This window comes from Triturus cristatus, chromosome 10 (genome assembly GCF_964204655.1).
Source record: "Triturus cristatus chromosome 10, aTriCri1.1, whole genome shotgun sequence".
Taxonomy (NCBI): domain Eukaryota; kingdom Metazoa; phylum Chordata; class Amphibia; order Caudata; family Salamandridae; genus Triturus; species Triturus cristatus.
The window spans coordinates 951,438,741-951,457,554 of NC_140593.1; the positions used below are offsets into that span (position 1 = coordinate 951,438,741).

The 18,814-nt window shown below is 43.4% G+C and overlaps 1 protein-coding gene across 3 annotated transcripts in view; it reads left to right on the forward strand.

Annotated features, from left to right (window-relative positions):
* The window catches only part of LOC146796295 (gap junction gamma-1 protein-like), a 205,883-nt gene that overhangs the window by 134,269 nt on the left and 52,800 nt on the right, over positions 1–18,814 (forward strand). The window contains exon 1 of one of the 3 annotated variants that reach the window (XM_085628806.1): positions 15,297–15,659. The exons of the other annotated variants lie outside the window; for them this stretch is intronic. The gene's annotated coding sequence lies outside the window, so the exon portion shown is untranslated. Of the gene's footprint in view, positions 1–15,296; positions 15,660–18,814 lie in introns of those variants that run through there. 3 annotated transcript variants of the gene reach the window in all.

Here is an 18,814-nt window from a genome sequence, read left to right on the forward strand (position 1 = left end):
GAGCGCATACGAGGACTCTCTGTGCGCCCGCGTCCCAAGCTTCAAGCTCACTTCCTGGATACCATTGCCGGTATCGGATTCTGCAAACCTTCCCCGAGTTCTTGCCCGAGGAGGAGAGAGACGTTGTCTCAGAAACGCGAGCGCATACGAGGACTCTCTGTGCTCCCGTGTCCCAAGCTTCAAGCTCACTTCCTGGATACCATTGCCGGTATCGGATTCTGCAGCCTGTTCCCGAGTTACTGTTTACGGAGGAAAGAGACTTTCATGGACGCGCTAGCGTGTATGTGGACTTTCATTACGCATGCGCCCCCGAAGACCATCTCCCGTAAGCATTACATTGACGGCACCGTAGGAGCTACCACCCTTTCGGCTCCACGAGTGCTCTTTCAAATCACGACCGAATTTGCAGGGACATTCCAGGCATTTCCTTTTCACCTACAGCGGACTACTGTCGTGAGACTTCCCCACAAAGGCTACCGTCTCATGCTGGTTATGTACACTAGCGTCGCCCAGGTAACAGTCACGAGACCGGTCTTCCCGGAGAGGATATCTGGACGCCATTTGCCAGGAGATAAGTACCTTTCCTTACCCTGATACCCTGGAAGTCTGTTGAGTGACAATTGCTGCTGTGGGGAGATACGCGCGCTACCTATGTGAGTTTGCACACCCAAGGGAGAATTGAGGAGGGGGGTGTAACACTATGCGCTTGCGTGATTGAATGTGGTTTTATGTATCTCACACAGGGTCCTGGGGTGAAGCGCAGGTGACGGACGGAATACCTAGTGAAGACCTCCGCCACCGCTGCCAAACCACTGCTGATTATTTTTGTTTGATTTATTTGTCCCTTTTTTCCCTTTCCCCGGAGGGGGTGGTAACTAAGCCGTGTTTTATGAGCACGCTTGGGTAGCACCTCTGAGGGGATAGGGTAAACTCTCTACACATCGTTCCCGCTGTACCCGGCTTCAAGGTACGTCCCCTCAAGCTCTGTGTGACAATATAACCCTTACACACTCTAGTAGTTTCATGCTTCATCATTGGGTTCACCCTGACTCCTAAAGGTCAGGGTTATGGCTCCACCATATTTCAGGGAGCACTTAAGAGAAGTAGACCGGGGGCATAAAGATTAAAAATCCCCCAATTTCGCCAAGGTATCCCTTTATTGGCTGAGTTATTGGGTATATTAAAAGGGGAAATTCGGGTATTGAGGATATAATGATTCTATGACCCTAAAACCATAGGTTGGTTTCCCCAGATTTTTTCCTTTCCCGCCTTAAACAGACGGTGTACCACCTGAAGAGAGTAGTGCCCCGAGTACCACACATACGCAGCGTGGGATGCTTCTGGTTTGCTAGTTTTTGCTCATGCCATCTCTGTTTTGCGTGTTGTGGAGCTGTGACCACTGCTCTGTGTGATCTACCTGAGTGTAATAGAGGTCATCACTGCCTGTGCTGTGTATGTAACAAGCTGGGACCAAACTGAGGTGGCACGGTGTGCAGAATACCAATAGACTGGGATGCTGCCCTGAGTAATTACCAGTGTCTGAGATTAATTCAAACATTCCCTCCATCACTTTGTTGTATACTTTAGTGCATGTAACGAGGCTTGCACTGCTGCGGCCATGTGTAGAATTATCTGGTGCAGGGTGTCCAGATCTCCCATGTTGACAGGACACTATGGTTCCAGCCCACTGCATTGTGGGTGCTACAGCCTCTGTTTGCTTCAATAGAACTAATGGAGGGACGCATTTGCTATAAATGTGCCTCGGTTACTACTTTGTTGTATAGTTTGTATAAGTGGGGCCCATGGCACATATAGCCGGTTTTAGTATTGTTCTGATTGTGCTTTGGTTAATTGTTTTAATCGTAGGGAATTGAACGTTACACATCCATATAATTCGATATCAGTTGATACAACATTCATGCTTAGGTCGTAAAGGGTGCTTATACCAAAAGCAAAACAGTGACATTTGAGAAAACAGAACTAATGTATAAACTGCTTTTCCAACAGCTTGAATGACTGTCCTGAGGGCACTGCGCAGCTCGATGGCACTGGCGCCCTTTTCTTTTTCAAATATTACTTTAATTAAGCCCGGGATGCTCCCTGTTCCATATACTTGCCAGCTCTACTGATTTAAGAGGTAGGCTGTTACTTTTTGGGCAAACCTCCAGCCTACAGGTTCCTCTGGGCCGTCCTCCTGCTTATGGGGAAACTGCTGAATCAACATTTTAAACGGTGAAACCCATCTCCCTAAGCAGGAAAAGAGTTACCAAGATCCCTAAAAACATTGTAGTGTTGCAGGCCTTGCATCTGCCACTTGCCTTACTGCTCCCATCACTACACCACAAATAAAGAACGCCTGGCTGCGTCCTCTGAAGGAAGAGACAGGATGGGTTCTGGAGTCTAAACTCAAGAAAAAGGAGCAATGTAAAGTGATCTAGAACAGGTTGAATGCTGAAAAGAAGAAAACTGCTTCTGAGACTGAGCAGCTGCACCTGCAAGACTGTTAGGGCCAGATGCATCAAAAAAAGGTTTTGCGATTCCCTAATTGCAAATCTTTGCGATTCGCAATTAGGGAATCGCAAAACGGCATGCATGAAAGTGTGCAGTACAGCGTGCAGGACCACTGCCTGCTCTTTAAAATGTTTTTCCTAACATTCACAAAAGGGAAAGGGGCCCTTGGGGACCCCTTCCCATTTGCGAATGTCTTACCACCTATGCAAATGTTTTGCAGCTGCATTCACGGTCACAAAACATTCATGCATACTGTTAGGATTTGCTATTTGGAAGGGACGCCCTAAACATGTCCCTTCCAAATAGCGAATCTCAAACCCATTTTACGATTTGGTAATAGGTTACCGAATTTCAAAATTGGGTTTGATGCATTGCAAAACCATTTTTTGCGATCGCAGAATCGGCCTGTTTGCGAGGAGAAAAATGCTTGATGCGTCTGGCCCTCAATTTTTGGGTTGTTTGCAGTTTTATATAGCCTAAACTCAGCCCAAGGGAACTGGAGCACTTTAAATAGGCACCAGATTACACAAGGTCTGTTTTTTTAGGCACAAGGAGATTAAGTGATTTGTCTAGAATCACGGGATGTCAAGCCAACTCCAGCACTTGAAGCTGTTTCAGAGTCGGAAGCTCTGGCCTTAGAACTGACCTCCTGAACAGCAGGAACTGTATAGAAGATTAGAAGAGATGCAGAAAATGCAAATACTGCCAAGCTGTCTAATCAAAACCACCTCCTCTGATCAGTCCCGGGTGGTGACCATCAACACTGGAGCGGCGTAGAGGGGACCGAGAAACCAACCCAGTGGGGGCCAAAAAGATAATTTAAAAAAATTAAAATGTATTTACCTGTATTTCAATCTCCTCCGTGTTTTCTTCTTTCTTCTGGCATCAGCGTGACAGCACCTCATGAAGTCCCAGGCAACCGCCCTCTCCAAATCCTGACACTGCTCTCATGCTGCAGATGAGCAGCATGAGAGCAGCCCCAGGATTGGCTGGCGTTGGCTGCCTCAATGCTCTAGTAGGCACAAGAGGCCTGTGCCTCCTCTCCACCCAGCTGTCTGAGACAGCTAGGTGGAGAGGTTTACAGTGCGCTTGTCGGGCTGGCCGTCGCAAGACAGCCTGCCAAAGTGACTTGCGCAGTGTAAACTGATGGCATGAGCACCGCCACCCTGCTCAGGCTGGGAGCAGTGAAAAATAAAACAGTTGTTTATTGTATTACCATTTTATTTTTCACTTTTGCTGCACTGGCAGCAGGGCGGTCGATGCTCCTCCGCCCTTGATACCCTGGTTTGAGGAGGCAACCTCCTGAAGGATGTTAGAAGCACCCTGAATAGCCTTGAAAAAGTACTAGTGAAAGTACAAAACAAGTGTTGGCTGTTGTGCACCTAAAACAAGAAAGAAAGAATTTTTGTCATGCGGTTTTAAGAAAAAAAAACGAAATTATACAGGTAATGCAGTTATATGTCACAGTTGTTATTACTGAAGATTCACATTCACTCCGATTTGAATATTATGCAAATCAGGTGTTCTGCCAATTTATAGATGGATAGTGTTTTAATTATGTTTGGTTACTTTTAATTGCACTTTTTATCTTGTACTCCACAATAACTGAAATATATAGTAAACTTGAAAGGAACTGATTATTTTAAAAATTATTTCTCTGACTGCGAACCTGACATGTTGCTGGCCAAGAAGCAATTTGTGGTAATTACCTCTATGTACGAGGTACGTTTGAACGAGTGGTACTCTGTGTGAGGGTTGCATGCAATGCTAATGCTCATGGTGTACTTCTTCTGTTTGAGGGAGAAGGAAGTGTGTGCTGCTGTTCCATGTGATGGACCTGTTTTGTGTGGGGGATCTTTTGTAGTGGTGGGGATTGTTCTGCCTGTTTCGTAACAGTTCTGTGTGAGGAAAGCTTTCTTGTTGCTGCCCTACTGTACTCCTTTAATGTGGGTGGAGGCAGGGGCACAACTGCACCTCAACTTTGGGGGTGAGGGGTTAACAGGTCAACCAATGGAGGCGGGCTCATACTTCAGACAAAGGGGTGGAGCTATTTATAGAGCCAATCAAGAACATAGAGAAATAAATTGCACATTTTAAACATATTGGTAAAAACTGGTCAGATTACAACAAACAGGTTTAGTGACTTTGGCAATCTTTATAGGCTACTGACAGAGACCTTTAAAAAGCAGCTTCTACAGATTTCAATACAAAGCCCTTTAGAACCAATTTTTAAAAAGTTAGTTCAAAACAATGACCCTTTTTGACAATTCTCTAAAAACCCCTTATATGAAATGATAGTGACGTCATGAAATATTTTTTTAGTTCAAGAAATTTTTATTCAAGAGATAAAGGATGTCTGTATATGATACAAAGTATTAAAACAATAATAATACACCGCAAATCTAATACAATAAAAGTATGTAAAACGGACTTTCAATAAGAGAGAAAAAATCAAACAAACTAAATAAAATATGAATGCTGATAAAATAAATACAATATAGGAACATATCAGGGAAATCAAGGTGGTTTCAAAACTTCCTGCTGGAATGACTTAAGCGTGAAGGCATTTTTGGCACAAGCATCAATGTACAGTGTAACTGGTGACCACAAATCCAAACGTTTCATTGCCATACATGGAGGATAAACAAAAGTGGTATCCAATCTGTGATTATGGCAGACCGCATACCACCAAGCCTTATAGGAGATTTTTGCAGTGTCTTTCCAATTAATTGTGATTTGCTGGAAAGCAATTGCCAACAGCAAATCAATGACCCTGGGATTGAATGAAGTGTTCTCCCAAATAGAAGAAAGACTGCCTAAGAAAACGTGAGTAAAGGAAAAAGGGAACTTAGTGTCAAAAATTAAATTAATTTGAGACCATACACGGCGCCAGAAAGCATGGACGTGTGGATAGGAAAACAACATGTGCAAGAGATCAGCTTTGGGCTCCAAACACGTCCAACACGTATCCGGAGTACTGGGAAATCTTTTATTTAAAACAGCCGGTGATAGTAGAAGCCGATTATAAACAAAGAATAGTGTTTGCGTTGTGGAGGCTGCTCTTGATGACTATTTTAATCCATATTCTTTTCCATAGGGATAGTGGCCATTCAATCAAAAAGTCACGTTCCCAGCTCTCCTCTACTCTGGATTTTTGTCTGTCTATAACTGAATCTTTTAGATATCTATATATGATAGAGGCTTTAGGTGATGTTTGTAACAAAGTGTGTAGGCGTGAAGGGGGGTCTAGAAGGGCAGGAGTATCATGTGTAGTGGGGAGTGTAGAGAATACATCCTTAATTGTTAACTTAAGTAAATTATATTTGTGAATGTATGAAGAGGCTGAGTATGCGGAAGAATACGAAAATCGAATCTTAAAATAGCTGGTGGATCCATATTAATCCTCTTTGTCTCCATGACTTCCAATAGAAAGGCTTACCTCGGACAGTTAAGTGTCTGTTGTGCCAAATTGGGGATGCAAGGAAAGAATATTTAGTAAGGGGAGTAGAGGAGGTTGTGAAGTCAAGAAGTTTGGAGGTATGTTTTATTATAGGGGTAGAAAGAGATTGAGGCTTATGTGAGAAGGAAAGGTATTCATGAAAGGAAAAGGGAGATAAAAAGAGGTGTTCAAGAGAGGTCCATAAAGGACAGTTGTCCGCAGAGTCTAGTAACCACATGGAACCTTGACGTAGAAGGAAAGCCTTCTGGTAAGCTTGAAAATCAGGATAGTTGACTCCACCTTCTATCTTGGGACGTGATAACTTAAAAAGAGACATTCGAGGTTTCTTATTACTCCATAAAAAAGAGGAAAGGATAGAGTTAACTCTCTTGAAAAGTTTAGCCGTAACAGGCACTGGAATATTGGAGATCGTGTATAGAACTATGTGTGTTAACATCATCTTTATAGTGTCTAAACGGCCCCACCAGGAAAGGTATAAGGGATGCCATTTAGCAGTTAACTTTGAGAGTTTCTGAGTACATTTTTGCATACATAGTGATATTGTATTTGTTACTGAAGAAGTAAAATGTAAACCTAAATACTTAATATGATGAGAACTCCATGTAAACCTAGAAGCACTAAACTCCGCTTTAAAAGTATATTTGTTCAGGGGTAAAATTTCACATTTATCGTTGTTCAACTTATAACCAGATATGAGGGAGTATGACTGTGTTTCTGCTAAAAAAGGAGAATATCATCAGCGTAAGCAGCAAGCTTAATATGGGCTGTTGAAGTGTTAAAACCATGTATGTTATTATTCTGTCGTAATTTGGACAAAAAAAGGTTCTAATGCCAAATTGAATAAAAAAGGAGAGAGGGGGCATCCTTGGCGCACACCTCTACCTAGTTTAAAAAAAGGGAGAGATCAAGCCATTAGCACAGACTGCTGCACAGGAGTTAGAGTACAGGAGAGACACTAAATTTATAAAATTCGGGCCAAAACCAAATCATCTCAGAGTATAAAATAAGTATTTCTATTCAACTCTGTCAAAAGCTTTTTCTGCATCTAAAGCTATAGCTGCGAGCGAGTGTTTTAAAAAAGGAGACTTAGATAGGATGTTGAAAAACAAACAAGTGTTATCTGTTATAACCCGTCCTTTAACAAAACCGGACTGTTCTTTTCCTAGCAAGGAGGGTAAAATGGTATCTAAGCGTATGTCTAATGCTTTAGAAAATATTTTATAGTCAATGTTCACCAGGGAAATGGGTCTATAATTTTTGCAATATTTGGGGTCTTTACCATCCTTAGGAATAAGGAAAATGTGAGCCTCTGAAAAAAGAACCTATAGAACAGTTTTTGGAATGAAAAAACTGGAGAAGGGTATATAATTTGGACAAAAGAAGTGTAGAAAATTGGAGATAAAACTCAACAGTAAAGTCATCCGGGCCAGGTGCTTTCTCTTTCTTAAGGGTTTGGAGGGCATTTAAAAGTTCTTGCTGTGTTAACTCAACCTCTAGGTAAGACAAATCTTGTGAATCACGTTGAGGATAATGAATAGTTGAGAAAAACTGTAACAGTGAGTTATCCGATGGCTGCATTTCGGAGGTGTATAATGATTTATAAAAGAGAGAGAATTCATGTAAAATCTGTGTCCTTAAATTTCAAAACAGATTGATTGTCATAAACAGACTCAATATTTAACTTGTTTTGTCGAACTTTTAAATAATTAGTTAATATTTTCCCAGCCTTATTTTTGCCACCATAAAATTTTGCACTAGACTTTATAAGATATAAAGAGGCATCGTCAGTTGATCTTTTGTTAAATTGGAATTTAGCCTTTATGAGAGCCATTAGATTTTCTTGTGTCTGTGAAACATAGTAAGAGTGCTCCAGTTTCTTAATGTCACTGAGAAGATCATTAGTGAATTGACGCGCAATTCTCCGCTTCTTTGCAACATAACCAATAATAAAGTCCCTAGCAGAAGCTTTAAAAGCATCCCAAATAATAGAAAAAGACAAGGACTCATCTTGGTTCACCGAAAAATATTTGTTACAAAATGCGGTAAAGGAGGCTGTAAATTTTGGATCTAAAAGGAGGCTGTTATTAAATCACCATCTTCTGGGGGTATTAGCTTTGGGCAGTATCTCCAAACCAATTGAGACAGGGGCATGATCAGAAATAAGGATGGGACCTATATCAGCAAACGAAAGGGATTGCGAAATATTATGGGAGACAAATATATAGTCAATCCTTGACTGAGTCTGATGGGCTGGGGAATAAAAAGTATATTCTCTGGTGACTGGATTGCAAAGGTGCCAAGCATCAATAAGTTTATGTTGAGTAATAGTGTGGACAAAGAATTTATGGGATCTATTGGGAACATGAGACACTTTGGAATTTCTGTCTAAAAAAGGGTCAAGCACTTGATTACAGTCACCTGCTAAAATAAAATTATCCTCAATGCAATGAGAAATCTGCTTAGCTAAAGCAGGCCAAAAGGACGCTTCTCCTCCAGTAAGGGCATAGACATTGAGAAAAGAAACTGGAACACCCTTCAATAACAATTTGACAATTAACCATCTGCCTTCCGTATCTGAATTTTGTGATCTAAATGTAACTGGAATGGACTTACGACATAAAATCGCAATTCCATTTCGTTTACCATCTCCTTGAGAAAAGAAAACTTCCCCAACCCAACCTTTTTTTAATTTCAAGGATCCATCTTCCTTAAGATGGGTTTCTTGAAGGAAAGCAATATCAGAGTTTAGTTTGGCAAAATGAGATATAACCCTTTGCCTCTTAATTGGAGAGTTTAACCCCTTAACGTTCCAAGAAATTAATTTTAGTGACATAAAAATGGAGCTACGTAATGACACATGGCATCATATTGAAAGCCCAATGCAAAACAAACAAATAAGATAATGCATGAATAAAATACAGAACGGTAATGAGAGAGATAGGACTCAAGCTACTAAATAATAAAAGGTGTACGTAATGGAGACCAGAAACAGGGTCGATGCAAAACATTTAAAAAAAATAAACAAAGTTGACAATTATATAGTAAGAAAGTGCTGATGAAAAGAAGATCAGAAATATGTAAATAAAAAAGAATTGTTAAGAGAAGAGGAACAGCAAGAATGAAGAAAATACAGACAACCAAAGCTTTAAATAAAAAGAGAAGCTGCAAGGTAAAACAAAAAACTAAAGACAAAACGAACAACATACCTACTCTAAGGGAAGAAGAAGGTAGGGGTAGGTGTAACCACATGAAGCAGACGAGACGACCAATGAGAACCGGACCAAACCGAAGAGGAAACACGCCAAAAATAAACGCAACTGTGGAAGCAAATGAGAGAGAAGATGTGAGGAATAAATTATATGATAAGACAAAACATGAAAAAGATAAAATTATGTAGCATCAAGTAACATCGTCAAGGCAAAACTAGAATGCATAACCAGTAAAAATACATAACAGCAAAAATCCTGCAATCAGTGAGAAAATAACAACTTGAATTAGAGTTATAGGTCAATCAGGTAACATGTGAAGAGGATGGTCTAGAAGAATCCATAAGATCCGTCTTGTTCGCATTGATCTTTGCAAGCGCACTGGATCCTCATAGGAAATAGTTTTATTGTTATAGGTGACTTTGAAAAGGCATGGATGAAAAAGTCCATATCTGGCACCCATAGAACGAAGGGCTGGTCTCATGTCGAGAAAGGCTTTACGCCTTGAAGCAGTAGCTCTTGAGTAATCTTGCGCAAAAAATAGAGTGGCACCAGACCAAGAAATTTTTTGAAGAGCCCGAGCAGCTGTCAAAAGTTTTAGTAGATCGGTATACTCCAAGAAATACAAGATGACGCCTCTCGGTCTCTGTGAAGATGTGGAATTAGTGGAGATACGACCCAGCCTGTGAGCACGCTGTATATTCAATGAAGAGCCTTCTGGTAGATGAAGAATCTTGGGGAGAAAGGATTTGAAGAAAGCGATGGGATCCGTACCTTCAATTCCCTCTGCTAGATTAAAAATGCGTAGGTTATTCCTCCTATTCTGATTTTCAAGGTCCTCAACTTGTTTTTGTAGCGTTGAAACTTGAGAATTTAAGGAGGTAACGCATTTGGTAGTATCCTGAAAAGATAAAACATTCTGCTCCACTGTCGTAAGTCTGGTATCCAGCTGCGTCCAATTATCTTAGAGGAACTGCAATTTAGCGCTTGTTTCTTCTACAAAAGGTCTTAGGGCTCTTATTTCCTGAAGTAAAAGCTCCATCGAGACTGGGGGAGCTGATTTAGGCGGTGAAGGGGGGTCTTTTTTCAGGTGCTTAACATTGGACTTCCCTGTAGGTAACTGTGCAGGCTCCATAGCAGTGGTACAATAATCTGTATGGAGATCACCCAAACTTTCCAAACGAGACATCTCAGAAAAAACCTTTGAGTTCTTAATAAAAATACGCTTTGGTTTCGGGCGCACAGAAAAATTACGTTTCGTTCTGCCCATCAACCTGCAACAGTTAAAGTCCTGAAGGCATAAATGATACTGATGTGTAGGAGAACCAGCTAGGAGGACCAAAGAATAAACTGTGTAACTGAATAAAACAGCTGCTTCAAAAAGAATGTTGAGAAGAAAAAAAGGAAAAAAAAGAAACAATTCAAGAGTTGTTGGGAATTTTGGAGAAGATGTAGCCAATGTATGCCTCTTCACAAAAAAGGATAGAGCGTGTTATCTAAGCCCTTAATTAAAAATGCAGAAACAGTAAGCGCCAAACATAAATATTTGCAGGACTTCCTAGTGCTGTAGAAATAAAATTAGCATGCCGATTGGTGATGTTGAGAAGAAAAACAATCCTCCGTAAGCTGAAGACAAAATGGCGGCAGAAACCACAGTACCTCAACAATACCTCAATGTCAATGATAAAAAGAAAATAAGAGGAAACTGGGTCACCCCATATTAAGAGATGGTTGCTGATGGAGATGGCTGTGTTTTTTGAGCAGGAGGGAAGCGAAGAAGAGAAGTGATGCAGAAAAAAGTTGCCGCTTCTGAGAGGAGTAAAAGCACTCGTGTCGCGGTAAAACCAAAATGGCGGCCGTCAGCGCTACCCTCCAGACACGATTAAATTGAGGAAAGAACAGATTAGGTTACCGCACAAGTGTCTGGGAGGGCGCCGTGAAGGGAGACAGCATTCCGACGTTGATTCCGCTACAACAAGCTTCGCGCGTGAGTCATTTTGTGCGCGTTTCGTCCGCCTCAGTTCGGGAGCCTCAGCGGATCGCCGCCATGCCTGCCGGGCTCCAAGCCACGCTCCCCTCATGAAATATTTTTAATTACACCTTTGAAAAGAGGCTTCTGTCTTATTGTTAACCAAAGGTATGTTTTCAGTATGCTCAATGGAACATTGCAACACAGGCTTGTTTAAGGTCCCACGTATGTCTCAAAATACTGAGCTTACTGTGTTAATGCACCTAATTTCAGGATGTGTGACTGGTAACCCTTGGAATTCATTCCTAATGCATCTTCCTCTAAGCCCTCTGTGTCAATGCACCTAATTTCAGGATGTGTGATTGGTAAGCCTTGGAATGTATTCCTAATGCATCTTCCAATCCTCCTGGGGCTGAACAATTGAATAAGTCAGTGCTAATCAGTTGGCAATATTACTATCTGTTAATTACTCTGCCAGGAATCTGCGCTATTCTAAATCAAAATAAAATAGTTGTTTCAGCACCTCCACCCCAGCAGTTCACATACGCAATGACAGCATGACTGACCTATAGCCATGCAGTAAGTCAACAGGTCTAAATGACTGGCTTAAAGGTAGTTGGCTTGAAATAATTGTGTGACGCACTGTATATAGCATGAACAGGATTAAAGTATTTCTTCAAGCGCCAGAACATATAGGGAGAGATTTATTAAGATTTGCGCTGTCCTTGCGTCACAAAAGTGACGCAAATCGGTGCAAAATCTAAAAAAATCTTATTTACTTTCCAGCGCTAAACGTGAAACTAACACAAAGCAGCACATAGCGCTGCTTTGCATCACTGAGCATCAAGGGCACGTACCATGGGCGGAGCATGGGCGTTCCATGGAACCGCCCAAGGTTTCTGATGCTAAACCCAATTTACTAAATAAAGTAGACAGGGTAAAGCATACGAAAACTGAACCCTTTTGAAGAATGCACAACGAAGGAGAAATGCTTTCATTTCTCTTTCCTTGTTTGACTTTGTATGTGTGCTGCACTGTACAGCACACATACAAATAGGGAAAATAGTTTTAGTTACACAAAGCATAGTATTTTGTACTGGAAGAGTTCCCTTCCAGTAGAAAAGCTATGCTAAACTCACGGGGCACCCTTGCACCATGGCGCAAAGGTGTCTCTGTGGCGCACAGCAACTGATTTCAGTGCAGGCGCTGGGGAAAGGGGAGGAGAGAGACATATTTCAGTAAATTTGGTGCTCTCATCCTCTCAGTGCTTAATTTGTGCTGGTGCTTTCCGGTGCTCAGCCCCGGCTCTTATTTCACAGGGCTGGGGTTATAAAGTTTTCCTTCCATGGGTGGCTGGCCCGATAATTATTAAAAATAAATGTACCTGTCCTTCAGGGTGGCTGCCTGGTATGTCTTCACAGGCTAGCCCACCCTGGTCCAGGCATCTTTTTCAAGTTTGTGATGTCAGCACGGCTGCTTATTACTCAGACCATCGTGTGTAGTCAATTTTTGCTGACGCAGATTTGAAACGTTTGTCTGAGGTCTGCCACCAGGCTCCCGTAGCTGAGCTGGGGCGAGGCAAGCTGTAACTGCGCAGGTGCAGGATGAAGTTTTCTGCAATGGCACAACACAATGAAGAACAAATTAAAAGTGCACACTCCTCGCTGCTTAGAAATCAGACCGTCTGGCCTTATTCTGCCCTGGTCGTTGTGTTTGAGACAGAGAGCATTATCGGCGGGAGACCCTTGCTGTTTGCTTGAAGACTACCATGTTTGGCAAAGCAAAGGCACAGGCATGTAAGTCAGCAGGGCCGGACTGGGAACAGAAACCGGCCCTGGCAAACTGCTCGGCCGGCCGGATTGCAGCCGAGCAGTTTGCGAGGGCCGGTTTCGGCAGATTTTGTTACAGGGGGCCGAAATTGCCGACCTCCGGTAACAAAAACGGCCCTCGGTGGCCCAAAACCAGCCCCCACCCTAGCAGCCTACCGGGAAACGTCCGGTGCCGGTGCCCGCTATGGCCAGTCCGGCCCTGTAAATTAGGCAGTCATGACAACGATGGTTCTGTACAACTTGCAGAAGGTAGGTGTGTGTGTGTTCCCAGATTTTTAAAACACTGAATGATTGTGAGCGGGTGCAGGGGGGAGCCCGGGGACTTTCCTATCATTCGCTGTTTCACATTTACACCAGCAGTTTGTCTGAGTAGCGTAATTTTAGGGGAATATTTAATTCTAATCTATGTCTGGCCGAGTTCGTCTGAGGTAAAGTTTTAGCCCCTTCACTTATTCTTTTACAAATTAAGCACTGCCTCCTCTCTCCTTTTGACACAGCGCAGCATTTGTGGCTGCTGCACTGGGCTGCGTGAAAAACTGGTAACTCTGCCCCATACTGCCACTCCAGTAGAAACAGAACCAGTGCCTTTTAATAGCATGTTTTAATAACAACCATTCTCCTTTCAGTTATGTTCAGCGCACAAAGTGTCAATTCCTCTAAAATATCAATGGTGTTTTTAAAGCTTGCAATCACAATGGGCTTATAAAACTCAACATCCATTTGCTACAAATGTATTCCATATTCCCTTGGGAAGAATATGTATTGGTCGCTCCTGGATGTCTACACTACTTATAGCAATCATCCTGGCCTGGGTAGAGAAAGCGGCAACCTTGACTGGGGCACAACAGAGACACCAGGCAGACAACATGGCTACAAGTTTGACATTGGAGCAATCAGTGCGTAATGCAGCATGTTCATTGTGCCATAAAAATGTTTTTGCATTATACTTAATATCAGAGATATTCTCTTTTGACAAATCCGGGTTTAGCTTGAGAGCAGAATAAGGTTACTCAAGGATTTTGTTGCCAAACTTCACTAGTTTGAAAAAGTTGGGCACATCATGCAGTGTCTGCACAGGGGGCGTGGGGAAGCTTGGAATACTGCTTGTGTTGAACCTGCTGTGTGGGTTTAAGGTAGCTTTGGCTAATACTTGCCATGCTGTATCTGGGGTGGGGTGGTGGATGTGCTTGTGCGGGAAGCGTGCTTGGCCACTATTCTTTGTGACACGCATATTTTACAGTGCTTTAAATGGGCCGGTGCTGGCCGGTACTGAGTGCCGGTGCTGGCCGGTACTGAGTACCGGCACTTTTTTTATTTTGAGAGTGAGAGTACCAGAGCTCCTCAAGACAGACGTAATACTTTTAATTGGAGAGTACCAGCACTTCTCAGAAACAAGAAGGTGCTCTGGTAAAGCACTCATAATTTTCCATTTCAAGCACTGATCATGCCTGCCGAAGATCTACCTGTAGTGTCAATAAGGAATATATGTGTGTCTGCATATCTGTGTGTGCGCGTACTCATGTGTATGTATGTGTGTATCTCCATATCTGTGTGTGTGCATGTGCATGTGTGTATGTATGTGTGTGTGTGCGCATATCTGTGTGCGCGCGTGCACATATGTATGTATGTGTGTGCTTGTTTATGCATGTGTGTGCACGTGCACATATGTATGTGTGTGCTTGTGTGTGTCTGCTTATCTGTGTGTACACATGTTTATGTATGTGTGCTTGTGTGTGTATGTATATATCTGTGTGTGCACATGTGTATGTATGTGTGTCTATATCTGTGTGTGCACGTACACATGTGTATGTATGTGTGTATGCCTGCATATCTGTGTGCGCCTGCATGTGTGTATCTATGTGTGTGTGTGCGCACATCTGTGTGCGTGTGCACATGTGTATTTATGTGCTTGTTTGTGCATATGTGTGTGCACGTGCACATATGTATGTGTGTGCTTGTGTGTGTCTGTCTGCACACCTGTGTGTGCACATGTGTATGTATGTGTGTGCTTGTGTGTATATGTCTGTTTGTGCGTGTGCACATGTGTATGTATGTGTGTGTGCATATCTGTGTGTGCGCGTGCACGTTTATGTGTGTGCTTCTGTATGAGTGTGTTTACCACATTCTATTGTCATGGTTTTAAGTAATCTGCACAATAAACTTTGTATTGACTTGACTTGACCACATGCACAGCTCTGGATGCCTCAGTTGGCCTCAGTAAGCACCGCAGCCCTGCGTGCCCCGTTGCATGAGGCTGTTTAATCATTGACTGTCCCGGAGAGGCTGATGGATTCCAGGCCTGCCGCCCGGGCAACGAACGGGCCGGTGCGTTATTGTAGAATAACCCCACGTCGAAGGGAATGGAGACATCTTGTGTGACATGCGGCATGGTGGGCAGAGAGGAGGCCTGCTTCATCCGTGCATACTTGTTTATTTGAAATAGAAGAAGCTGTTTCGGTTGAATGGGAGCGAAGATGACAAGTAAACTTGTTCGGGCGGCTTTCAGAGGATGTGTGGGGAGCTGTCACCGGGCCCAGGGGTGGAGCTGGACAGGATGTTTAAATCCTCACTCGGGAAAGTCTCCCTGCGGAGCAGACCGGAGATACGATTCCTTCCTGCAGAAAATGTGCATCGGTGCTAAACTCTACCGCTGCGCTCCTTGGCCTAGTTGGCCACATGTTCCTGTGAGTACTTAATTTTTATGTTTCTATAAAGTATAATCACAGTGAGAGATAGTAAGAGAGAGAGCAAGAAAGAGGCGGAAAGGGCTTGTCTGTGCCAGAGCGGTCGGTGGACGGATGACAACATGCATGGACCTGTGGACGGATGGAAGCATGTATGCACGGGTGCACGGATGAACGGATGACAGCATACATGGACCTGTGGGCGGATGAACAGATGGCAGCATGCATGGACCTATGGACGGATGGCACCATGCATGGACCTGTGGACGGATGGACAGATGGCAGCATGCATGGACCTGTGGACGGATGGCAGCATGCATATCGGATGGACGGATGAAAGCATGTGTGCACGGATGGACGGATGGCAGCATGCATGCACGGATGAAAGCATGTATGCACGGGTGGGCGGGTGGACGGGTGACAGACAGCATGCATGCACGGATGAACGGATGAAAGCATGTATGGACGGATGGACAGATGGCAGCATGCATGGACCTGTGGACGGATGGACGGATGGCAGCATGCATGCACGGATGAACGGATGAAAGCATGTCTGCACGGGTGGGCGGGTGGACGGGTGACAGCATGCATGCACGGATGAACGGATGAAAGCATGTATGCACGGGTGGACGTATGGACGGGTGACAGCATGCATTGACCTGTGGACGGATGTACGGATGACTGGACTGTTCTAATTTCCTAGGCGTTGAGAGCTGACCATCTGGTGACATTATATGTAAGAACGTGCGCCTGGCCTGCAAGATGTGTTTTGAACTCAGCAGTATGGTGGTAGGAAAGAAATGCCCGTTATCTGCCTTCGATCGTTAGCTAGGCCTGCGCGCGGCAGAAACATCTGCCATGCCTGCAGACCGGATGGCATTCTATCGTCATATGATTGCTGGAGGGATAGAACAGCGGAAAGAGCTGTCTCGTGCCATCTCGTGCTCCTACCCCAGGGCGCCCCGCCCAGGGGGGTGTGCAGTGTGCGAGGACAGACAACGGCCTTCATCTAAGAGTCTACGCATTGTTGAAACAACAATGGAGGTTAGAGGGTGCAGGCATGCGTCCCCGAGATAACTACAGCGGAAAGGGTGTTCAGGTCTTCGACTAAATAATGGCCGTTGGATCCTCCTGGAGAGCGGCAGCACTTATAGCAGGGTTAAATAAAAAAGCAATGGCAAAGCTAATGTGTCTGGTTGTGGCTAACATACTTTTGGCTTTGTCAATGCTTGTTTTGTCATGGCTTTTGCGACACTTTATTGGTGGGGGGCTACCGGCCCTTGCCCAAACATAAACAAAAAATAGCCTAAAAGCAAATTCTTACTTTGGTCTCAAAAGTCCCTCGATGCCATGGTAGCAACTGGCACAGAAATAGTAGGCGCTGGAACTAAATAGAACTACTTTGTTTGTAGATGGACTCATTCACAGTCATTCACAGTAAAGTCGGCTGTAGTGGGCTGACCCAGGGCTTTAAGTGGCCCTGGTCCTGCTGGTGCTCAGCCCAGGCAGTTAAAAAAAAAAAAAGAAATCTTAACTTTGCAGCAGTGCCACCCTTCACTGCCTTTAATGTAACTCAACAGTGGGTCATTATAGTTCTTTCAGTCTCATTATGGCCGAACTGAAGTATGTTCAATGTTATATACAACGCAGCCATAGGTGATGCTTATTTATCTTATGCAACTAACAACCATTGACAAAGCCAACAATCTTGACTTGTAGATGTAATGATACTTGTTGTGTTATATATCTGGATGCAATGACGACAGCAGCAAAATACCAGTTGAGCGGCACACTATGCTAAGCACAGATCTTTATTTTACCTGTTTTTAAGCAATGCCTGTAATTACATCGGCCACGCCCCTTTGAGGCCCTCCCCCCCACCGTACCTAGGTTTTATCAACCCACTTAAAGCCCGGGGCTGAGTCACTGACCCATGCTGTATGCTAAAGATAGTGTAAGTAAAATGTGACTGACACAACAGCAGACCAATGGATAAAGAGGACTGGATAAAAGTCCCTATAAATAAGTATATTATATACTTAATTCAGTAAAATCAAAAGGTCTTGGCTGACACAGACATAAAAAGGGAAGATTAAACGATACAGATGTGCAGAAGCGATGCTTCACAATTTGTTATCTGCAGATTTGCACAATCAGAATGAAATGTATAGTACCCGTATTCATATTTTTATTAAACATTATGGAGGTTGGGCTTGAAGTGCCAGTGCAAAGGGCATAATTTAAACTTAGAATACTCACTTGCACTCTCTTAGCTGACACTTGAGTTCTGAAAGAATAATAAGTTAGACAGTACTAAAGTTAACCCAAATAATTAATCAAAATCAAAGGTGACAGGTGGGTGTACCACTTCCTTCCTGAAAGATATTCTGCCCCCTCTACACCTGACCAAGCTACCTTTTTGTAAGAAGCCTCACCACTCACCCACACCATTCCCAACATATGTCCCCATTTCGGATGTGGAGTGCAGTCACATTCACCCTGGTGTCACTAGTTTGGAGGAGTCCACTTCCACCTCAATTAAGCATTTAGGGGTGGAGTCCAAACCTCTGCCCTGCCACTTGGGGAAGTCGCTTCCTGGCCACCAGTCGGTCACAATAGGAAGGTTGTGTGGGATAGGGCTAAGTTGCTGCATGTGTTCCTATTTGAAGGGGACCTGGCCTTGAATGTTCCTATTGGGGTACGACCAAGAATGATTTCCATACGGCAGGCCTCAGTCTAGAGATGGGCGACTCGCAATGAGGGCCATAGAGTCTTTCGTGATCCCTACTGATAAAGGATTCACGTGGAAGGATTTTTTTACACATATGCTTAAAAGGCATTAGATCGATAAAAGGGGAGGCACAAATAATCACATGACCTATTTTCATTGCGTTAAGTCCAACAATCCAGCATCAGCAGGAATTGTGCAAGGTTTACTTTTTTACATATGTATCTGGCACCAACGATTCTCATTTTCTGTTTGGAGATGGGATATTTTTACAATCAAGGGCCTTCGCGGCTAAAAGCTGGGGACAATGGGACAGGTCTTAAAAGGCTGTACCACAATTATTCTTGACTGAACAGGATTTAGTGCCCTGACTGTGGCGTGTGTGTTAGTATTATAAGTTCGTATGTATCAATGGCTGCCGTATATG